Raw genomic sequence first — 24,905 nt, forward strand, 5'->3', positions numbered from 1 at the left:
CTACAAGAGAAGCATCACCGGGAGACAATGAGAACATCTTTCCTCAGTTGTCTACAACCCACTGCTTTCTGCACTTTCTTGAGTGGCTGTGGGGCTGGTAGCTGGCTTCAAAGTCAAACAATTAAAGACAGGATTGAAGTATGGTCTCAATTTTGGTTTTGGAACAAAAGATATAGGACAGAAGGGAGATAACAAGAAGTTCTTCTGAAGTTTTGTGTCTTGATTGTCTGTATTCCCAGTGAGAAAACAGCAGAAATCCAAGTTCCTAAATGGCTTTAGGATGACTAAATAAACATCTATTTGAAGATATATTTACTATTACAAAAACAATGCCTTGTTCTACTGTTTATATAAATTTAATTACAATCAAATTCTTATTAACTCCCTATGCAGAGAATTCACTCTTTCTTTTTTTGCAGCCCACATTACCCGCATTTTGAACCTATTGCAAAACCCAAGCATATTTTTAAAATCAAATCACATTCATTTAAGGTATGCAGAATTCCAAATAAAATTATGCAGGATTAATTTTGAAAAGTGAGAAGGAATTTTTACAAGTCAGAAGATATTATTTTAAATGGTAGCTTTTTTTCCCTTTAATATACAAAAAAAGTATTCTAAAAGAAAAAAAAACCAAGGTCAAACCAAACATTTTAAAGTGTTTTCAAAGATGGATTTTTAAAAAAACTTCTAAGATTTTTAAATTTACATTCCACCAGAACTGAAAATCTTTCTCTATCTGTTTAGTCCAGAAACCAAATTGTAAAACCTTGTTCCTCCTAGCAATTAATATAAAACAAAATAATTTGTAGCCTGAGATTGCTTTCCTGAGTATATTACTCCACTATCTGGATGACCCAGCCTGAAGACATAAAGCCAGAGCCGGTTGCTGTTTCATTTTCCAGACTTGGGCTGAGTCACTGCTCTGCACAGCCTTTGCTTTTTCTGTTTGCCTGCCTAAAGACACATACACACAATATCTAACACATGCATGATCCAGGGATGACATCATATGCTATTTTAAAGAATAAGGTTTATCTATCATATTCCACATGAAAATTATAGGCCTATATTTTCCCCTATTGTTTAGACTTTACCCATGAAATCTGTTGTCACAAGAAGGGGAAAGAACTGTTAGCTACAAAAAATGTGATACAAAACAGCAGTCTCTCACAACCAATCTTCTGTTAGCAGTGCAAAAGAAAAGAAGCGAAATAAAATAGATGAAAAAGAAGGACAAGGGTGTTGAAAAATTACAATTACTTCGCTCCTGGGGAAAGAAGCTTTTGAAAATTAATGTAGTCATTAACCATCTGGCTTACTAAATAGTTAGCAAAAAGTTCCTCTGAAACAGTTGGCTTTACATTCATAACTGCAGTTTATTGGTCCATTGGCACCAGCATGCCTAAACACAAGGGAAAGTCAATACTGTATCATAGCATTGCCTAGCTAACACCTGGAATATATTCTCTGGAGTGAAAACAGCAGGGAACTGACCAGAAATAACCTCTCTCGTATTATTCCTTCAATTAGACCAAAACTAGTTTCCCTTTGAAAACTTAATAATAAACACTGCAGGTCATTCACTTGTTTGGAGCCCCTTTGGGAGAGCTGAGCAGATGGGTCCCCTTATCTAGCCCCCTCGCTGTCACAGAGACAACAGCCACAAATCAGGACAGATATTGATTTTAATTGGAACCGACAGCATCTACATACCGTCTTAATATCCACGTCTTCCTGGAAAAAAATACATCTTTTAAAAGGATTGATTTGTTTTGTCCTGTCAGGTTGATTAGACAGAATGAGGTAATTCTTTGCAAGATGAACAATTATGCCATTTTTCAGGTTCACTGCTTAAGTAAATACACACAGCAAATCCCTAGGCAAACCCGAGGTCCATTTCAGAGCCTTTGTACATACAAGCAGCATAGATTAAAACATTGTTCATTCAAACTGAAGCAGTTATATTCTCATTATCAGAGAGATTTGAGGTGTCGTCAGGATCTCTTCAGTGGTTTTCACTCAGGCGTAAGTATTCCTCAGCCAGGGAGAAAACTAACAACACAAAGTGAACATCTACTTAAAACCAAATTATCTGGGACATTTTCACCACCCCCAGGGTAAAAGCAACTCTCCTCAAAATTCTTGTAAATTCATCAAGCCTGCTATTCCCCGAAGAACCTCAGATGCATTGCTATTTGCCTTTAACAGACACAAGGGAACTCTCTCCCCCTGCCCCCACCCCCGCGCAAATCTCTTTCCCATACGGCATGTTAATTCCCGCAAGGGAGGTGAGATGAACAGGTGCCATGGTTCTTGACTTAATTGCTGCGAAAAGTAGAGCACTAATAGCGAGCTGTTCACCAGAGACAGTTTCCATCCTGGCAAAGGAGCCCTGCCAATCTGGGGGGTGTCAGGCAGGCAGCAGCACTGCCGCCCGGCCGGCTGCCGAGGCTGCGGTGGCGGGCAGATTGCTGTCCTGGCAGCAGGCCAGCCCGAGGAGACCTCACAGGGTTGTCCTTGTCACCAGCATTAGCACTGCCCTTCCAAAGGAGAGAGCAACATCAGCCCCCTTCCCCCTGGGAACTGTAAGAGATATTTTTATCACTGAGAGGGTCATCTCAGGGGACCTCTACAGACCCCACAATAAAACAAGCGGCAGCATGAAAAGGACTGGAGCCCTGCCCACTCGTATCCCTATGGATTAATTGGACTGGGGAACAATTAGGCATTGAATTAGGAGTCTGGGGTTCAAATGGAAGGATCACCCAGGGCTTTTATTACTCCCTATGGGGAGTAATGACCATCACAACACAGGCTGGTGGCAAAGTCTGTTCCTATCCTGTCTTTGCATGCTCTATGCATTGATGGTCACATCTGAACCTTTTTAGGGTAACACCCTGAGGAAAAACATTTGTGGGGGGCCTACATGCTGACACCTACACTTTCCATATTCCTCAGCTCATGGAGCCATGCTGCAGAAGGCTGCTGTCCTTCTCTGACATTTATGCCCCAGCAACAGCTAGTCTTTTGGCTAAGACTCAACAAATCTAAGGGTTATTAGAGCTTTTTTTTCAAGGCTGAAGGGGGACACAGGGATGCAGTAGGTCTCTTGCATCTTGAAAACGGCGTAGCACGTTCAGATCACTTCTCCCCTTCACTACCTGATATGCCTTTCAATTTCCTCTCATGCCACTCATCTCCAGTCCCCCTGCCAGACTGCCCTGTGAGCTTGGCAAGCTTTGTTTCTTCAAGTGCATGCTTATCCTGCACACAGGTTTTCCCAAGCTCTCACTGCTTCTATTAAAAGCCCCCTGGAGATAAACTACAAGACTAGCACTAATTACCATAATAATTTGTTAGAGCACTGCTTTGATCCTTTCTCACCTACAAAGTAAATCCTGTTCTACTCCATCCCCAAAAGTGTTAGATGTGATTACACAACTAATTAACACGAGAGACTGGATTTTAAAGTATGCATGATAGTAATTCAGATAAAAGTTTTGATCTTTTGATAAACAAGGAAGTGGGCAAACTTATCATTTCCCAGGAGACTCACAGCAGGTCAGTTATTGCCAAAAATCTAACATGTAACATGAATGGCTTAGAATAGCACTGCTAAGCCAGCAAGTTATACTGTTCCTCCACCAGTTTCTGTAGAAAACACCATTTAATTTTTTTTTTAAATCTGAGACTTGAGTCATATTTTATTTCTATATGTGAAGTAGGAATTCTGTTTGATCAGAAAAACCCCAAACATTTTCAGAGGCTTTATCTCCTTTCAGGATCAATTTAAGTTTGATTTCTACCTCAGAATAAGACAGCTCTGAGTGTTTTCAAATTCCTTGGTGTGTCATCACTATTTCATTTCTTAGGATGCTTGGCAAGTTACACAGATGAGCCCTCGCTGTATTTCTTTGAATAAAGAAGAAAGAGAAGAGAGGGAGAGAGATCACATATCATGCTCTATAACTAGGTCAGCTTACACAACTCTTTTTGAAACATTTTAACTAGAATTTAGGAAACAGAATCAGAGCCCGCTGGATATTTACACTGCCTTTAGAGATTTTGACATGGAGTCATAGGTAAAAATGGAACAGGAAACCAGATGTCTGGGAGCATCCGGAACAACATAACAGCTATTATTAGAGCAGTAAGAGTCTCTTCATGACTGCTTCACATTGTCAAGGAATGGTCCTTGACCTTGCTATTAGTAAAAGATTATTTTTTTTAGAATTTTGGACACACTGTTTTGCAGCCATGGTTCCTACTAAGCTGTAGAGAAATTTTCAGGGCAGAGATAACTGGTACTTGATGGCTGGCAAAAAATGCTAAGTGTTATGGACCACTACATTCAACTCACCGTTTTCTACAGTCATTGTAGAAGTGCAATATTAAATAAACAGCTCCTGAAACAGCAGTGTGCTCCATACAGCCAAAGACAATAGTGTCCATGCACAGGGGATACCATTCAGGTCTATTTTCGTATTGGTCCCAGCACATTTGTTCCACTGCTTTTTGTGAAGGAGTGGTCTGCATTGTTGTGCTTGCCAGCAAGGTACAGTTTCCACAGAGAAAGAAGGGATTTGATATGATTCACATGGCCAAATGAAGCAGGCTTGGAATCAGTTTTCAGTAGGAACTAGAGATCACAAATGCTGTATGGGGAAGGAAGGGGGACTGTGGGTGAGGTGGGCTAGAAAACACGTGCCTTCAGGAAATATTTAATGCTATATTCTGGTTTTATTTCCTGCCCCCTCTTTTTCTGGCTCCACCTCCTTATCCTCTTTTCCTTTCTTTCCTCTCCCTTCTCAAAAGTAGTGCATGTGTTTGTGTGTTTGGGTCAAATTAATAGGTTTGACTTTGATGGCAGCCCTGGACTATGAAATGAAGGAATTCTCACAGAAAACTTCTAAATAGAATTTAAATATATCTGCTGCAATTCCTTTCTTTTTTACTAAAAGACTAGAAGGGGGGAAGAAGAAAACTACAGTTGTTTGATAGAGGTAATATTTTATGTTTCTGTCATCAGAGATACATAAATAAGACATGAAATTTTTTTTGTATGTTGGTCTCCCCACCCTTGGTATCAGCCTTTAGCACAACATGACAGACACTTAGGAGGTTCTTGTATGACAATTTGCAGGCGAGCAGAGGATTACCTTATCAGGTCTGACTCATGACCAGTGCATTCACCCAAATGGCCAAGTCTACAGATCATTTCAGGGCTCACCGATGTTGCAGCATTCAGCAGGCAGAGTATGATTTATTAATCTGAGGTTTGGTTAAATAAATAGACTTTAAAAATAAATAGACTAAATAGACTTCCATGTGCAGGTGGATCTCTTTGTGTGTAGGCAGTACTGTATGTGGTAGCACGCACAGCTGAGAAAGAATTCTTACCCATTTGGTAACTGAGATGATGCATTTTCTTCTATTGTTTTTTTGTTTTTTCACCAGTGAAAATATCATTGTAAAACTATTGCCTGCTTAAACCACACAGATCTAGATTTGCAGAGATATAATATTTCTGTTTGCACTTTTGCAGATGTATGTCCCCATCATTTCCTAGTACTTCAGTTCAGTTGGTGAACAGTTAAAATTTAGTTAAATATCACTGATATAAAAGCTTATACCACTTATTAACAATATACTTGAGTTTAGATAAAGCCCTGCAACAGAGAGGGCAACTTCATTACCACTGCTTGCACCAAATTTGAATTTGACCTCCTGACCTCTGCAGGGTTATAATGCAATTTAATTCAGTCACTTCAGGTTTCATTTGAGGTACTTTTCACTGAGAAAGGATTTTAGCTGCATTTGTGCTTGAGTAAAGCTGCCAAGAGAAGTCAGGCATGTTCCTCTCATTTATTCCAGTTCCACTTTAACAGAACCCATCGACACAAGCAAGAGGAGAGTTTGGTTCATTGTCTGACCCTACAGCTATATGTATCTCATTCTTAATGACTGGAATCAAAAGGAAACTGAGCAAAAGTACAGAAAATTGGTCCCTTGGGTCATTTTTAATGATCTACAAAAATAAAGGCCCTGTTAGCTCTTTCTCATTCTAACCTGATTGATTGCTGGTGCTTTTGGGGGAAGAAAGGCAAACCTGATCTATTGCACACTCTCAGGTGAGCACTGAGATAATAATCATACATGTTCCCTGTTAGAGAGGCCTTTTTCTTAGTAATATTTTTCTCATTGGCTTCATTACAAGCGTCAAAATATGGCAATCATTTGAAAAGTGAATGAAAAAAGTCCTCCTCATCCTACAAACATTTTTCCCTTTGTCTGCCTACTTTGGGACATTAGGGAGTTCATTTGCAGGCAGGGCCAAATCCCTGTGAAGGAGAAAGTTGACATTGGTGAATGTGAAGTGAGAGAAATGACAGCCGATTTAATCTTCTTGTAAAACCTGCAGCGTTATAGAGCAGCAGTTCCTGCAAAATCACTTGGCATTACCTTACCAGATAAGTGCTAACACCAAAGCCTATTTTAGGATGCTGTGACCCATGCAGCCCAGTTCACCTGAGCTTGTGTGTATTTCTGTTCTTTCTAAATTGTCCCTGCATGATCAGGAAACAAGTGGAGATTTAGACCTCCACCTAAATTTGGGAATAGGTCAGGATTTAAGTCCCTCTTCCAGCTTCAATCTACTATCATTGGTGGAAAAGGGAGATTCAGCAGGTAGCTCAGGGTATCTGTGCCCTCTTCCTCCTCTAGAAGCACTTACTCTCAGTTTATCTATGCTGAAGTGATGGATATGAATCAGGCTGCCAAGTGAGTTAGACTTACACACCTGGTGGTAAGCAGGTCTGCTGGACTACACGGAGGGTCCTGATCTCAGATCTGTTCTTCCCTTTGCAGTATGATACCGATGATTAAAAACCTTCTAGAGGCTTCCTGCTCTATCAGCTGTATTCTGTTGGTTATCTTTGGAGAGCCTGAGGACAATTTTCTTGAATTTTGTATTTTTTCTTGCCTTTACAAATTCTGCCTCTGATGGTTAGTGACATTTCTGAGTGGAATGCAAATCTTCCCCAATGTACTCTGGCATGTATTGGAATGTGCAGAAGAAACAGGCTCTTTCATATTTCAGTCCCTGAAGCCTGAGATTTAATTAATCCTCCAATTTTTAGTTTGAGATTTAATTAATCATCTGATTTTTAGTTCAGATGAGTAAAAATGCCATGAATGTTCATTTCATCGTGTTACCTTCTGGCATATTTTCTTCTAGCATTCTTCTATCCTTTCGGGTGATATGCAGATGCAGAGAAAAATTCTGTTCATTTTTATTACAGAGAATTATTTACTTGATCAGAGACTTGAAAATTTACTTCCTGCTAAGACACACTTTTATGATTTTAAAAAATAAATAATGAGACTTTTCTATTTAATCATTTTATCCTGCAGGGGAAATATATATGAAAATAGGATATCGTGTAGGTCTGTATGTGTGTGTGATTATGGGTAATTCATTAAAAACACATTTTTCATCCTGCCTGCCCCTAGAAATGTGAAAGGTTAGACTTTTTAGACTTGCCACCTGTGAGATGAGGGATCATTGGTTTCTTCCTCCTCCCAAGGACCTGCAGTGCTCAATCTTGCTATAATGAAGAAGTTGATTGATGGATGTCGCCCTCTATGCTGCTGACATCCTTATCTCCCCCTGCTTTATGCAACAGGCCTGACCTCCTTCAGCCAGATGGTCTTTGAGTGCTGCATCCACTGCTCACTTCCACCAGCCCCTGGGTGTGCTCACCTTCAGCACACATGCCAGTTGGCAGCAACCTATATGTCTGTCTGTCAGTGGCTCTGTAATGAGACCAATTTATTAGGTTACATAATCCTACCTCTTTAGGGAAGGGGGGAAAAATTGCACAGTGCACTGGAAGAAATCTATCCTGGCTTCTAATTCTCAGGACCCTCTGAGGTAACTTCTTTTTAGTAAAAAAAAAAAAGAAAAAAGAAAAATTTACATTCAGTTAAGACTTAACTGTTTTACTGCTTTCAGAAGGGGGTCAGAATCAAAATGCCAGATGTGGCCTCCTCTGGGCTTTGTAGAAGGTCAGGCCCAGCCCAACTGCGTCATTGTTTTCCTGACACAATTGTTTTGCAAGCCATTTTATCAGCCACTGTTGTTTTCTTTAGAAAGCATGCTATTTTGTTATGTTGATGACTCTGTTGCTTCATTTCATGCTTCTTTTACTGGGGATACTCAGAAAGAGAAGAAACCTGGGTAAATCTTCATTGTGATATTTTACACATAGGATTGCAACCTACAAGGTGTCACTGCAATGAAATGGTGGCAATGAAATGCTAGAGGTTTGGATGTGATACATGAACAGCAAATTTGGACCACAGGTTGGTCTCTCCAAATACTAGGTACTTTATAACAGGTAGCAGCCCTGCACAGCTAGGTCCCAGCCCCAATAATTTTCATTGTAAGATGACAAGATGGCAAAAAAACCCCAAGCAAACAAACAAAAACCTCAAAACAAAACAAAACAAAAAACCAAATTAAAAAACCAAAACCTAACCAAACCAAACCAAATTAAAAAACCAAAACAAAACCCAAAACAAAAACAAAAACAAAAAGGCAAAAAATCCCCAAGAAATTTTAACTGAATATTGCCAAAAAATCCAACTATTAAGAACTTGTTGGCCAGAAATGCCTGCAAATTACAGCAAAATTCAAGATCTTATTGTGCTAACTGCACCAGTGAAAGGCAATAACAACAACGTTAAATTCAGATTCAGCCTGTGTAATGCCACCATCTAAACTTGAAGCATAGTTTCCCTGGGTTCCTCCATCAGATAGAGAAGAGCACATTCAGGAGATAATTCCAGGGTCAGATTATTTGAGATGCTTTTTAGAGGCGCCTAATATTAATGTCGGCCAACCTTGACTTAATGGACCATTATGCTTCTAAAAGAAAAAATTAAAATATATGTTATATATGAAAACAATAATCAAAATACAATTTAGAATCACGACTAAATTTTGGGCTCATTTGCTTTTGAAAGGAAAACAAATTATATTGAAAATATACTTAAAAACTACTGAAGTTTGTGAGTCAGAAGAGAAACATTTCTAGCAAACTCTCAAAAGGAAAAAAACATACTGTGTTTTTTATGTAATAGATATTAAGTACCCAGTGCTCCACTCAAGAACTACTTTTTCTTACTAAATAAAAAGGGCTAGGGACAGTTCTTTCCAGCTGTGATAGCAAAGTGCTTTGCATCCAAATTTCCTATTGGTAGCCGTGTCTTGCTCATTCCTGCTGACTCCCGAACTGTGTCTGGGAACTGTTTGGAAGAGTGTTTATTGGCACAGGCCAAAACTGGGCTAAAAAGTAGAATAACAAATTAACAGTAGAAGTGATCACGTGGCAGCATTCTGGCACTGTTCAATCTACTAGTACAGAGAGAGCCAAACTAGCTACAACTGATTTACCTACAGCTTGCTCAAGAGTCAAGCTCTTAAGCGAGTCATCCAGCTATAGCACTGGCACATGACAGCATAGGGAACAGGCCCCAAGATTCCCAAAAACAGTTTTACTGCAGAGCACCTTATGTAGCAGCTACCTTACCTCTACCAGAGTCCTGGGTTTCTTTATAGATGTAATCCATATTGAAACACTGAATTAATTCATTAAGTCTTTTTTTTTGGTCCGAACACTGAGTACAAAGCAACAGGCCTGGATGCAGCAAGAAATGCAAAGATGCATCTGCTGGTGTTACTGCTCAAACCCAGGCTGCCAGCTCCCCCAGTGGAAAGATTTCTGCATTGAACTTGAGTCAAGATTTTATCTATACAAATGCCTGTATCGTAAGCTTACAGAGACACAAAAATAACCAGAACACTCCCTAACCCCAGAGGGCATTGATGCTGCATTACCATCCATTCCTTGTCAGACTTAACATATTTATTATACAGACCATCTTTGGGAAAGGACCAGACATCGCAGTGATTGGTGAACAAAAGCGGAAAAGAATAAACACAGTACAATGGATATCACTCATGCAGAGTAATTCATCTAACATACAGAAACAAGGGAAATATCCCCAATCAAAACTATCTGCTCCTTAAGCCTAAACATTCAATAACTTCCCAGCTTTGGAATGTATGTGCATCTCCTCCCTGGATTTCCCGTGGTTTATATTATCATTTGCAAGGTATATTATGACAAGTTATTTACTTTGGGCCATAGCCCTGAGGCATTTGAGTGTCTTTCCTTTCACAGAATGTCATAAATAAACATGAATAATCTGCATAAAGGGAGATGACTTTATCTTATAACAAGCCAGAAGAGCAGACTGTGCTCCTCCACACACAATTCCCTACATATATTTTCTTTTATCTGATCATGAAAGCTTTTGTTTGCCTGTTAAATAAATAAACAAACCTTTCCTGTTATATTGTACAGAACTGCATTCATATTAAAACAATGACTCGTTCACTTAAATAATTTATACCAAGAAAAGATACTAGTTTACTGTCAACATTATTTTTTCTATGCTATGCTCACAGATGAATAATTGTGCAGCCAATAAACAAGCAATTCACTTTAAAACCAGTAGCACTTGTCAAACAACTGTTCCTTAACACCGGTCTCTGACATCCCCCAGCATTACCTCATGAGTCTGGAGACGGGGACAACGAAGGCTTTAGGCTTTTAGATTAAACAACAGAGACTCACCACAGCCTAGCTCCCAAAATAGCAGGAAGAAAGGCAAAAATAGTTAGACATGCTGATTGTATTGTTATAACTTAAATTGTACTCAGATGCGAACTCTGACGTGCCAAAAACTATAAGAGCTGAGCATGAAAGATCAGAAAAGTGACATCTGGTATTGGATGCCCCTCCAGACATGACTAATACCATTGGTATTGTGTAGGCTTTGCCCTTTCTAATTTAATAGTTAAATGTAAAGATTAGGCCCCCACAGCTCCTACAGTATCACGAGAGACTGTTTTACTGTACATCTATATAAAATTCTCTGCTATCCTTCTCCATGGATCTCCACAGATGGTCTGCCTTTGAATAGGCATGTATATCTTTCATATTGCTACGGACAGTTCATCTCATTACTTCCAGCTGGTAGATTTACAGCTGAACCATATGACTCCATCCATTATTAGTGGGAAATGAGGGAAATTTGACCACTAAGTATTGATTTTATGCAAGAATAAGTTTCTGCACACTACGTAACATAAATATGCAGCTAGATCCACACTTCATCTTAATTTTCATTAAAGTTGGAGTTATGTCTGTAGATTTCCAATGCATGATTAACAGCAGAGTCCAAGTATTTTTAAGTATTTGACATTGCTGTCATGAGTATCACAAAGTAGCCATTATTAAGAATTTCAAACTTATCCCTTCCCTGAAGTTTGTCTCAGATGTCAGGAGCCTAGATTTGATTTTTTTCTAACCAGGATGATTCTTTCTCTGTAAGTTTAAATATTTGTTGATGCCACACCAGACTATATAACTTACATTATTATAAGTATTTTTAACTTACTGTGTATAGAGCAGAATAATAATAATATACATCTTTCCGAGAGTTCTTACAGATACAGCCTTCAAAATATTTTGACCTAGGGAGTGTGCTTGCCTATCCTTCACAAGTGGAGAAATTGTGTCATGCAAATCCCGCAAGCCTGTTGCAAGTCATGGAGCAAACTGACACAAAGCTAGCAGCAGAAGAGCATCTTGTCACATATCCTAGTCTCTGTGAGACCCAGGGGTGTCAAAAAACATGTAGATAACACAGTCTTCAAAACAGTTAACCATGATTTTGTTATGTATTTTAACATTTAGCATGCTTTAGTATGATGTAGAAGCCCTGAAAGGATGATAGAGAGACATGAATGGACAGCACTTAAGGATCATGGAAATACTGGTCCACAAGAGGAGCAATATGGAAAATTCTACCATGGAACAACCAGCCAAGGACAGAAATTCAAAAGGGCTGGAACTGAGAAGGTCAATGTGACATCTCTTATAAAGAAGACTTCATCTTCACTTTTATATTTATTTATTAATTTACTTACTTTATAATTACTTAATTATTTTAATAACAAAAATATGGATGCAGATAATCAGATTCGTTTGAGTACAAAATTGGACTCAGTTGAAATGCCATGGCAATTCTCTGCAAGCACTTACTCCACAGCAAGTGGATGGTAGCTTAAAAAAAGACCCCAGAGTACAAAGGCTCAAGTTTTGTCACTTCATTGGTGTGGAATAGTACACCAGCTCTAATATATAAGATACAACGTGTGAGCCTTGCTCATGGTATGCTAACATTAACCTTCTCTTTCCTGTAACAGAATAGTGTAATTATTCCTTCTAATACCTGATGTAGGAACAGCTCACATTCCCTTGGGCATGAATTAGCTCTGTATATTACTGTGAGCCACTGGGTTTTACACCAAATAATTTAAAATGGTATCAGAAAGCCTGTTAGCAAGCTGTAAAAAGCATACACAGAGGACCCAAAATATTATCTATGGATCAAATAGAAGCTTCAAGTTGCATCAGGCAGGTTTAACCTGCAAATTATCAACACTGAAGGACAGAAGAGAGAGCAAACCTTAGGATTCAGAGCTTCACTTTGGTTTGGCTAAGCACCCAATATTCGAATGTTCATTTGGGTTTCATCCAAGACTGCCTGACCATCTTTGATCTACAGAACTAGCCTGGAAGTCTTGCAAAAACAGAGTATTCTTGTGAAACTTCCAGTAATTTCTCATTCTGGTTGGGCTTGAAATACAGTAAAAGTAGTTTCTTTTTGTGGTATTTCACAGAGTGGTTAAACTCCAAGCACAGTGTCAGTGCTCAATAAATAATACCTAAGTATAGTCTTTCAACACTTCCGTTTCCAATCCTGATCAGACATGGGAAGTGAAGAAGAGTGAAAAAAACCCCAAAAGAAACCATCCATTCAAATCTCACAATGTCTTTAACATTTGTGCTTTTGTGGTTTTGAAGACAGAAAAGGAGGCCCCATGGCTGCTCTGCAAAAACATAGTCACAGCTATCACTGGAGAAAAAAGAGATGGGTTTGTTGGCCGTAGTCAGAAGAACCACTTGGCTGTGTACCACATGGGAGAGCCCTTCCAAAATCCATGCTAATAATGGGGTTGAGGTTTTAGGCTATTGCTCTGGATGACAAAATATATCCCTTATCTTTAACATCCAAAAGTTCTCAAGCTTAAAAACCAATCAGAACTTTTGAGTCCTTTCAGTTCTTGAAGTTTTCTCCTTTATTCTCAATGCCTTCCATCATATTTTTTTAAACGTTAGCAGAAATCTCAGACTCCTTATAAACAAAAAGGCAGCTGAGACGACACTTTTCCCTGTCCTTAATATTGATAGGGGCAGGAGAAGGGGGGAGATCTGTGTGACATCTGGCCACATAGCAAACCCAATTTCTAAGGAGCAAGCCATCTTGAGGTCTCAGACAACAGACATCAGATTTAGAGATAGGGGTGTGCAAATTGCCCAGGAAAATAGCAGTAATTTGCATATAACTGACATGAGAAATGCTGCAGCCATTATTAAAACTTGAAGGCATGTGATGATTACATAGAATAAACTGGTATTTCTCTAACTTGAAAGTTAGGCACTTTTTCTATTATAGATCCTTATCCTAAGAACTAAGCAACAAATGTATCCATTTTTCTTTTGGAGTGGAAAATAATGAGCCTAATAATTACTTTTTCTCTGATAATAACTCAAATAAAAGAGAAAAATATGAAAAACTGATTTTTTGTACTTATCTTTCAAGTTACATAAACTTGTTTTTCCATCTGCTGAAAAAAATCTACATCCAAGGAAAATGAAAAACATATGGTTTAAAATAGTTTAAGCCATGAATATGAGTCAGGGCTGCTAAATTTTATGATACATTCCATCTAATTAATGTGACAGAATATACTGAAGGTAGGTATATATAGAATATGGAAGATAATAGACTGCTCCCTAGATAGAATTAATATTTGCAGATGCGAACACACACACACACACACACACACACACACACACACACACACTTTTACAAATGCAGGTAAATATTACACCTATTCTGTAGGCTACTTAAATGTACTCACATTGTACTAAGTACTAAAATACATCATAGTGGAATTTTTCTTCTACACAGAGAGTAAAACAAAGATAAATATCTACAAAAATGCCTATTTAATTTTCCCTTTCATAGGAGAAATGTTTGGGCAAGACTTCTACAGTAATAGGTTCTATATTAGTGAGTACTATGCATTTTATATACTTATCTCTTGACTCTCTAGCTTGGGTTTTCTGATGCAGCATGCCTATAAATGAAGCTGAACACTGATATGACTCAACACCTTGGAATAACCTTTGGTGATTAAAACTGTATAGCACAGTAGACCCTCTAATCCCATGCATGAACACTGAATTGATAGTATTCTTTCTCAAGATATCAAGATCTCTCAAGATCTCATTCCTGAATAGAAATAGCCAACTCAAATGCTATCTTTCTATAAATAAAGTTAGGGTAAATTTTTTTCTGCGTCGCTTTATGTTTACCTATGTTGAATGTTTTGCTGCTGTTCATTTCTCCATCACACAGTACATAAATATATACATATATATAAATGACTATACAAATAAATAAAGCCTTTTTAGTTTATTGCAGTCAGCTTTATTACATTAAGTAACTGAGGATCATCAATGAATTTTGGCAACTCTCGGTTCATCTCTTCCCTAAATTATCTATGAAATCCATTCCAACAGCCTATGCTGCTAAGGCCCAAGCATGTATTACTGTGGCGCTACTCTATAAACTTGTTTGGTATGAAAATTCACCTTCTGTTCCCATCCACTTCTTCCTAATTTTTAACTAGGTTGTTTGTTTTTTCCAAATCTGTGTGATCTTCCTTCTAAACTTATGATAACTGTGTTCCTTCAGAAGCTTTTCGAAAAAGTCACCATTGCAATTGAAGTATGCCAATTAGATAATCCACTGTTAAAAAAAGAAATGTGTTTAAAGATGTTTAAACCAGATTTAATTAAGCTTCAGAAAAGCTGCCTTCGGATTTCCATCTTATCAGCCAATAGACCTACACCAGACATTTGGAGCACGTTAAGGCATAATGGCTAATGTGCATGAACACCCATTTTTGTCATCAAGTATAGACAAAACCTTTTCTTAGACATGCCATGCTAGAATACCAGCCACAGCAACCTCCCTATTGACCTGGGGGAAGTCCTGTAAGCTGGTGTGTGCTTGCTCTGGACACTTTTGCTTCTGTCATTCCCAGTGAACGGCATCGTTCTGGTTCAGAGTTCCGTAAGCACCAGGCTGACTAGTGAGCAGTGCAGGCTTGTCCTTTGCATCACCAGCTGATTATATAATGGGAAACACATGAAGCTATTTTAACTTAATATTATTTTTTCACTTGCCAACAAGACTTTGGTGCAACTAATAAAATAGGCAATATTTCTCTATGTTCTTTTTTGTGAACTAAAAATCTAAAAACTGTTTTTAATGTAAAATGAAAAAAATTTTTATTCCTTGGCCAAGCTGGCATATACCAACTTCTCTTCCCAGTTCTGGTTGTAATAGAAAGGAAAAGGGACATTCTGCTTTCATATGCTTTGATTACCTTATGAACAAGGTCCTTCCCCCAATTTGTGTAGTAACTGCCCCGTAAATGATTGCAATGTTTATTTAGCCGGATGCAGTTAAGTTGATTCACATTAGTAGTCATGTCAAATCAGGCTACTAATGAAAATCCACTACTGAGAAATGATAAAGTGGAAACACAAACATCAATGAGTGTAAAATGCGCTACTCTAGGGAGCATCTTAAGTCTTTTAAATATTTCTATCAAAATCTCCGCAGACAACCCCCCAAAAAAAAAAAAAAAACCCAAAACCAAATAATCACAAAACAAATAAAAACATCCAAACAAAACCACAACAACAAAACCCAAACTATTCATTATTAGCTCCAGAAAACTTATGTTCTTTAAATTGGTTTTATAAACCTCTAGTCACTTGGTGTCAGTAAAAATTCACAGGCCTTAATTATGGCTCTCTTCCTATGACCCCAACAACCTGTGAATTTTCATGGTTTTTTCTCCTGTTAAAGGCAAAGTAGCTCACGAGTTTCATTCTGTTATAGTGTCCAAGAAATTGTGATTAACTTGCTGCGATACACAGCTCCATTTTTTTGCAGCCTTGCCCTACAGAGTAGCCTAGAGTGCTGAACCATAACCCAAGTGTTTCTTGTTGTGGTGATTTTGTATTTGGAAGAACAAAAAACCACAGGTTTCTACTTAAAGCCTTGTGGTTCTTATAGCTGTACAGTCCCACACTATGTCAGACAGTGAAGAAGGTTTTTAAATAATGCACCGTGTCTGAATTTGCCTTTCTTTGAGATCCATGTTCAGAAGCTTCTCAGGCAGTGTTTGTGTTTTTAGTGCAATCTGAAGAGATCTATGGGTTCTGCTACTTTGGGTGAAGGAAATCATTATATCACCCTTATAACAAGCCTGCATTTAGACAAATCTTTTGGTTGGAGACATAAATGCTGGATATCCAGTGGGCCACAAGGCCACAAAACCCTCACTATTGACAAGGATAGAAAATAGGTCTAGTCCTTTCACTGCAAATTATGATCTGATGAAAGAATTATATGGCTTTTCACATGAACTGGGACAGAATTATTTTTAAAAAGGATCTTCAAAGATATTAGAGAGGCCTTCAAACCCTCCATAGACCACTGGCAATCCACAGAGAGTCAGCTGTTATTCTCATTTCCAGCTAAGAGAAACAAAACAGATGGGAGGAGATGAAGAACAAAAGCAGAAAATGCAAGTGTTTTGTTTTTCAGAGAGGGAAAACATTTATCACACTCAATACAGTACAAATGCATAAATACTTTCCTAGTATTAATTTTCTGTGCAAGCAACCACTGTCATTGCCATAGGGGTATTATGTGAGTGCACATAACAAAGGAGGCAGCCCACACAGTTCTGAAGGGGAGGGGACCTAGAAGTGAATACCAGCTCTTTTACACAGAGATCCTCTGTATTAAAAAGTGCTTTAACACCCCTCCCAAAGGAATGTGATGAGAATTTTTAATATCCCAGGCAAAATCCTAGTTGTTTACTCTGCCCAGTTTGGGGGAGTGAAAATTTAATTTCCTTAAATTCTTCCATGCCTAATTTTCCTTCTTCAATATTGAAAAAAACCCAAACCCTAAATAATTTTTTAATGTAAAACTAATGCAAAAGCATTCTGTTACTTAAACTATGAGAGTTGTAAAGCCCAAATATTAAAGACCAAATGCTATATAGCGATGGGGAAATCAGTCTAAACAAGTTAACAGAATCTGTTTGCAGTCTCTGACAGTGTGATCAATGGTGAGGATGTGGCACATAAAAGTATTTGTTAAAAAATGCAGCTTGCTGGGATTTTGTGTGGGATAGCTAGTAAGCTGCAAATATCCAGTGTGACCTCTTCTCTTAGGCTATAGGGCACAGGTTCCATTGGGGCTTCTGTGTTCAGTTGCCAGCCACTCCACTTTCATATTATAATGCTATCCTGTATCTAAGGCATAGTCCATAGTCTCTAACATTCTTCAATTTATTCCAATTGCACTTAAAAGCTGCACAAAGCCACTGCGGCACAAACCGAGGAGAAAAACACAGATCCTGCAGAGTACAAAAACTAATGCCTTCTGGATTTTCCAAAAACACTGGTAATTCTGAATTACTTTGTTTCCATAAGTGTCTGTGTTTGTACACTCAAAAGCCAAAGTAGCCTGGGTCACAAGACTCTTCTGAACATCAACAGAAGCCTTTTTTTTTTTCTCCAAGCTTCTCAAGACAAATTTGTGATTTGATTTAACAAGAGTCGTCACTTTTGGTGGTCTATGAAACTTTTGCTGTCAAGGGCTTTTGTCAGGCTTTTGATGTCAGGTTTTTTGTTTGATTGATTGGGTGGTTGGTTTTGTTTTCATCTAGGAAACTGAGATGAAGAGCATTTAAGAAGTGAAATGCCTCACCAGGGCTACTAGAGGATGTCAACCAAAGTTCTATTCTCTCTTTCTCAGTCACACACTGCTGCTGGACACTAGAGTCTCTTGTTCTGGGGCCCAGCTGATTAATGGGTCTGTACACTGTGTGAGAAAGCACAAAACCACTGATTGTGATGGTTTGGGATCCCCAGCAGCACACTACAACCTCATTTACTCTAGTGAATTATACATTCCCAGGAGTTGTTCCATTGAGACTTGATTATCCACAAAATTGCAGAACAATCCCAGGATCATTTTTGCCAGAGACTATTTTCCCAAATAATTCGATTGTATGATCAGGAAACAGGCATTCCTTATATAATGTTTCCAATAGGTAAATTGGAAGTAGCTATCATGTAATGGAGAGTAAAGAGATTTTCACACTATGGATATGGGATCTTCCATGCCAGTTAACTTTAATGCCAGAGAATGACCCCAAAACCACCTAATATACCAGAAAAATTTGTCCAGGGAGACCACTGTTGCTGCTCTTCTGGAACCTTGTCCATGGCTCAGTTACAACTCCTCACAGAAACTAGGGTGTTTTTACAAAAGATTTGTTTTCACAAAGCTTTAGTAAATCAGTATTTTCTCATCAAACTATTTCACAAATACTCCTAAACTACGTCAATCATTTGTATTTTCTTACCACAGCCCAGAAAAAGCCTTGAGTCATTCAAACCCAAGAACTTAGACACAGATGTGTCCATAGAAAGAAGAGAGCCAAAGTGAGGCGTGGAATGAGTACATTTTGTCTGAATTCAGTTAATAATCAGCCTCTTAATCTTGTTACAACAGTCATCCTATCGAAAATGTCTACCTTCTCCCAGTTGTAGTGTGGTGCAAGTGACAATAGTAAAACTTCTCAGGAGTGTTTCTAGGGTTCTCATAATTCTTGTTGCTCTTCTTTGATTCCCTTTCTTTCTAGCATTGCTATGATAAGTCTGAGCACAATGGTCAGGCAGTAATTCAGCTCATGCAGTGTACTTAGAGAATACAATTTCTTATTCAATTGTAACGTCGTCTGCTCAGCACATACAGCACATTGCAATGGTAACCTCTTATCAACTCTTTTCTGTATTTTTTCCAGAATGCAGTCTCTCCTTTACAGGATGTTCTTTTATCCCTAATAAGTCTTTCTGTTTAACTGTGTAAACAAGCCTGGTTTTTAAATCAACAGGCTTTAAACAACACAGGAAGGTTTCAGTTTTTCACAGTACCACTAATTATTGTGATGTAAGGTAATATCCCTTGAATAAACTAGAGTCTTACATAAGGTAGGATAATGTCTACTAAAGACATTTTAAAGAAATGGTTAGCAGCACGAACTGTAGCATACATACCAATATTCAATTGATCCTCATTTTTAAAGGAAAAAAGAGATTATAGGTTTTAAGTGTGGTGACATGTCCTCACTCATTTCAGTCTGTTTGTACTTGAAAGAAAACTCCACTGAACCAACACACATTTGTCACACATTTTGAGAAGAGGTCTCCTCAAAAGGGTGCTGAAGGAATACAGGAGCTCAGTCACAGGTTAATGCAGCAGCTCCTGTCATTAGTCAGGATGGAGGATTCTGAACCTGAACATAACTGAAGAGAATAAAAGCCATGTGAAGTCCTACTGCAACTTAGCTGGAAGTGTTATTAAGTGCTTTTGCTTTTCCTCAATTACATCTAACTTTGAGACCAAACTAAGTAATGTTCCATAAAAGAGGGCTATTTTCAAGACGCAAAATGTTGAAAATAAAATTTTCAATCACAGCTATGAAAATTAAATTATTCTTTTAAGCAGGAAAGTTTCCATGGTTGCTTCCATCATCTATTTTCCAGCTCAGATGAAAACTCTTATAAAGTTTAACTTAATTCTGGTCTCTGATTACTTCCATAAAGGCATTCTTCATCTGTCCTGATTTTACGACATCTATTCCCCATCTATTCTCTTTTTCTGCCATCTCCAAATGACTTTTGCTTTTCATACTACCACCAGTATAGAGTGGGCCACAGTAACACTCTGAAGCTTGGCTGTTCAGTAACAACTAATCACTTGCTTCTGGCATCCTGGATTCCCTGGCACAAAACACCCTGCCAGCAATGAATAAACCATTATTGACTGCAGTATTCAAAGGATCGATATTGTAGACCGTCATCAACAAGTACACCATTGGCATCCTCAATTATTGAAGTTTCAACTGATATAAAACCTTCAGTACCTCAAATACCTGCTACTGAGGCTCCCAAACTGCCTGTCCAAAATGCATTTTTACTTCTTTGGTTTGTCTATTGGCATTAGTCCAATAGTAACTTTTTTTGTTTTTCAGTAGTTCTGCAGAGTCAAAACATTTCTAATGATATTTTTGTACCGGCAGAAACTACATAATGAAGACAGTAAAAAACAATAGAAGGGTAATTTTTCTTATATGGCTTATTTTCTATATTTTTTTGCCCAGGATAGACAGAACAATATTTAGATGCAAAAGGAAACTATGGAAAGAGGAAGATAAAGTGCAGAATATCTTTTCTGGAATGGGGCATAATAAAAAAATAAAGGGAATCTTGGGGAAATGCTGAAAGAAGGGTTGGTGCTGTAAGAAAGTAGATGGTCTCTGAATTTTTCGTCTTGTCCTTCATCAGAGAAGCAGAGGCTTTGACATTTCAACATGTAAATAAGGAGGCATCCACTGAAATAATTGATTCATATTGTCTTTTTACTCTCTAAGTAGATGTCTCTAGAAGATTAAGAGTTCTTTGAGAGAACTCTTTGTTGAGACAGAAGGATGTTTCAGAGAGGTCCTGAATCAAACTTTCAGCTTTATAACCAGGACCCTTGTCATGACCACATCACTCTTAGTCTTAGTTGGGAGCCATCATTTCTTTATTAGGACTTCAGGAGACATCATTTAATCTTCTGTTTCCACCCATCATCATAGTACATAAAGGCAGGACTTTGCCTCACCATCTTTGGACTGTAATGTCTCACACAGTTTGAAGTACATAAACTTCCTTCTTTCAGGCGTTCCCCATCCCATTCATGCATTCATTTTACATGAGCTCAGCTGTGCTAACAGTTTGTGCATCTGGAATGTAAGCAAGGAGGGCTTGGTGGGTGAGGCAGAGGAAGGTATAGAAGCAAGCTCCAGAGATTGTGCTGGGTAATATGGAACAGGCCTGATATGATTTTAATTAGAGCCCATGCCACAGGATCATTTACTCACAAAAAGTATTCAAGGACTTGTGGACTAGAAACCTCTGTTTAGAGGAGACTTCTCTCCCCTAGGCTGCTTCAAGATGTCACTATATTAGCTAGTTTTAAATACGTGTGGTTCTTTCCAGATTCAGTGCCCCCAAGTGTTTCTGGCATGACAGTCACTTTCTACTCAACTCCTGTCACTAATCAACAGAGAAGCTGCTGCAGAGCTTGGGGATATTTAGGAAGAATAGATTAAATAAAGTAGAATCAGAGCAGCTTGGTTTCAAGTTCAATTTCTTTTGCTAGCTCTTTATGCTACAGCTTGCTGCCTGCTTTTGACCTTCTAAAAGCAAATTCCTCTGTAAATTAGGTTAACACTGCTTATTTCAAGAAGCACATTGAGCTGATGAGCTAAGATGTTAAATAACCCTTCATAAGGAAAAACTAACTGTGAGTACAGAGAAATTGTGGCATAGATCTAGTTAGTCTAAGCTTGTAAGATAAATAAAAGATTCTTCAGAAGACAGGTTAGTGTGCAACCTTTAAAACAGTTATTTTAACAAGTCAGTTCATTTATTAGGGATGTGACTTCTGCAAAGCACACTCAGTATTTTAAAAACAGGTACACTGATGATATACAGCTATGTCCCTGGATTCCTCATACATCCACATAAACAGAAAACAGCTCTTTGGAGGTCAGTGAAATCTTTAGATCTTTAGATTTCACTGGGGTTATGTTGTGGTGAAAATCATCATATTGGAATCGTGTAGCCAAGTTTTGATAGTGGAGGGTCTACAGGGGTGGATCTTGTGAGAAGCTGCCAGAAGCTTCAGCTGTGTCTGATAGAGCCAAAGCCAACAGCTCCAAGCCAGTGGCCAAGGCTGAGCCCATTAACAGCATCCTCTGGGATAATGCATTTAAGAAGGAAAAAACCACCCTACACAATTTCAACTTCAACTGTGAGAGAGGTATGGCAATAAGTGAGAGCAACAACTCTGCAGACCCCAAGACCAATGAAGGAAGGAACCCAAGCTGGAGCAGTCTGTGAAGAACTGCAGCCTAAGGGAAGGACTAACACACAAGAAGTTGGTGGGGGTGTATCTCCTGTGGGAGGACCACACTCTGGAACAGAGGAAGGGTGTGAGGAGTTCCCTGCGGAGGAAGGATTGGCAGAGACAGTGTGTCTGCCAACATGACTGCAGCTCCCATTTCCTGTCCCCCTATACCACTGGGTGGGAGGAGGTAGAGAAAATGGAGAGTTAAATCAAGCCCAGGCAGAAGAGAGAGGTGGGGGGAAGGTGCTTTTAAAGATTTGATTTTATTTCTCTTTACCCTAGTCTGATTTGAATGGTAACAAATTAAGCTAATTTCCACAAGTCAGGTCTGCTTTGGTCATAATGGCAGCTAGTGAATGATCTCTCCCGGTCCTGATCTCATCCCACAAGTCTTCAGTTATATTTTCTCCTGCCCAGCTGAGAAGGGGAGTGATGGCTCAGCTCTGGTGGTCATCTAGCCAGGGTCAACCCACCACATTCATAAGAGTGGGATATGTATTTGCTGTGGTTCTACGCAAAACAAACAGTAGCATTTGAAAATAATAACAGTGAAGTAAAAAATACAGACAAAATACAGACATCAAAGATTCCCTTGTTAAAAGATATAGGTCAGTGATGAAATGTGTTCTCCAGCTCTGCTCTAAGTGTTACAGCATTGCTCTTTAAAAAAAAAAAAAAGGAACTGGAAGAAACTAAAAAAGTGACACATGCCGCTTGCCTCACTGAATGTTATTTTAATACTAATGTGGAAATTTTGCTTTGTGCACAAACACTTTTCTTTAGGGTGGATAAAAAAAAAAGCTCGAAGAATTCTGTATCTATTTTACTGGTGATGACAAGTATGTTAATTGCTTGCAGATAACATCTGCTCTAGTAAAATCAAGATGCAGACTCTCGCTGGACTGCTAGTGCTACACTTTGCGCTTTGTCTAGGAGGTCTGCTGCTCTTTGCTGAAGTTTGAAGGGAGCTGAAGTGCCTTTGAATTTTTTGAGAATCTTCCAGTAACTGAAACCAAATCTGCCAGGAGTCATGGGTCATGGCAATGTCTCTCTTTGAGCACAGGACTTACCTTTGAAGCTTGGAGGCTTTCACTGACCATGACGACGAAGTGTGCTCTGGCTGAAACAAGTTCATGGTGATCTGCCAACAGCCCTGCATGTGAGAGCCTCTAATTTCTTTCTGTTTACAGTAGACAGTGAAGGGCCTCTCCTGCTAGAAAAGTGTGAGCCTGGTAAACATAATGTCAGATCTAAGGAGCCCTTATCCTCCACAGACCACATTTACAATTTTACAGTGTGCTTATGCAGGCCATGCCATGAAGTTGCTTACCAGATGTGCCTTTTGAATCTGTCAATCACAATGTTGAAGAAGCAGCTCCAGACTGTTACCATTTCCTACTTCCCACCATGCATTTGCATATGCGCTCTGTAGCAAGCTTGCTTTAGCTTGCCTAAAATACTTGAATCTATTAAAGGGAAAATTCTTGTCAATCTGTTATTGCAAGAGAATTTATGAAGGAGCAAGGGACACACAACTCCCACTCAACCTCGAACAGCAGACCATTATTAAAATTCTAATCACACAATGAATAGCAAGTATAGGTTTGCAATTGCACACTTAATAGCGCTTGTCCTGTGCCAGCCAGGTTCCCACTAGGAATAAAGCTCTGCCATATACTGAGAGATGTTGCCAAGATTTGTGCTGTTGGTGGACAAAAAAGGAAGTAATTTCTTGGTTTTACTGATTTTTTTTCTCAAGTTCTTCTTCTGTGTAGGAATAAACAACTGCACAAATATAAGATGGAAAAAATGACAAAGCTGCTGAGCTGCTGAACAGAAGCTTGTACTGGATTGTATATGCAATCTACATTGTATTTATCTGTGGACAAAAATCTATATCAGATTTATCACCATCATTAGTGAACACAACTCAACGGTCTTTTCCTGTTGTGGCAAAGCATAATTTTTTTACTGGGTTGTAAAAAGAAAGGGAATGCCTATAATCCTTTGGTTTTCGTTCTTCTTTTTGCGCTATTCACAAAGCTGTAGTGGAAGTAAAAGCTTTTATCTCTTGGATCCTAATTAAAGAAGGTTGTGGATTGACTAAAGAAAGTATTGAGAACAGCAGCAAGAATGATCAGAGGTTTTTAAGTATACAGAAATAGCGAAGGAATTTGGGCTATATTTTATGGAGAAGAGCCAACTAGGAGAAACATGATAAAAGGTAAAATACAGGTAGCTACACATTACAGCTGTGAAGAGAGGGGTAATATACTGTTCTCCATGTTCAGTAAAGATGAGAAAAGGGTCTGCAAGGTACACTCACAGCAAGGAGGATTTCAGCCTGAAACCAGAGAAAACTTTCTAACAAGAACCAGTGTGAAATCCTGGAACAAATTGATGTGAACAATTATGAAGGCTGAGCCTGCCCTTCCTGGTAATGCAGCTGCTCCTGCAGTGGGTTAAAAAGATAGTTTTGAAAGGTTCACAAAAATATTGGAAGACTTTTTTAGCATACCTTAACAAAAAAAAGAATCACCTAAGGGAAATGGTCTTTCTTTTTATAACGTATTACTAAA

Source organism: Camarhynchus parvulus, chromosome 3 (genome assembly GCF_901933205.1).
Source record: "Camarhynchus parvulus chromosome 3, STF_HiC, whole genome shotgun sequence".
NCBI lineage: Eukaryota > Metazoa > Chordata > Aves > Passeriformes > Thraupidae > Camarhynchus > Camarhynchus parvulus.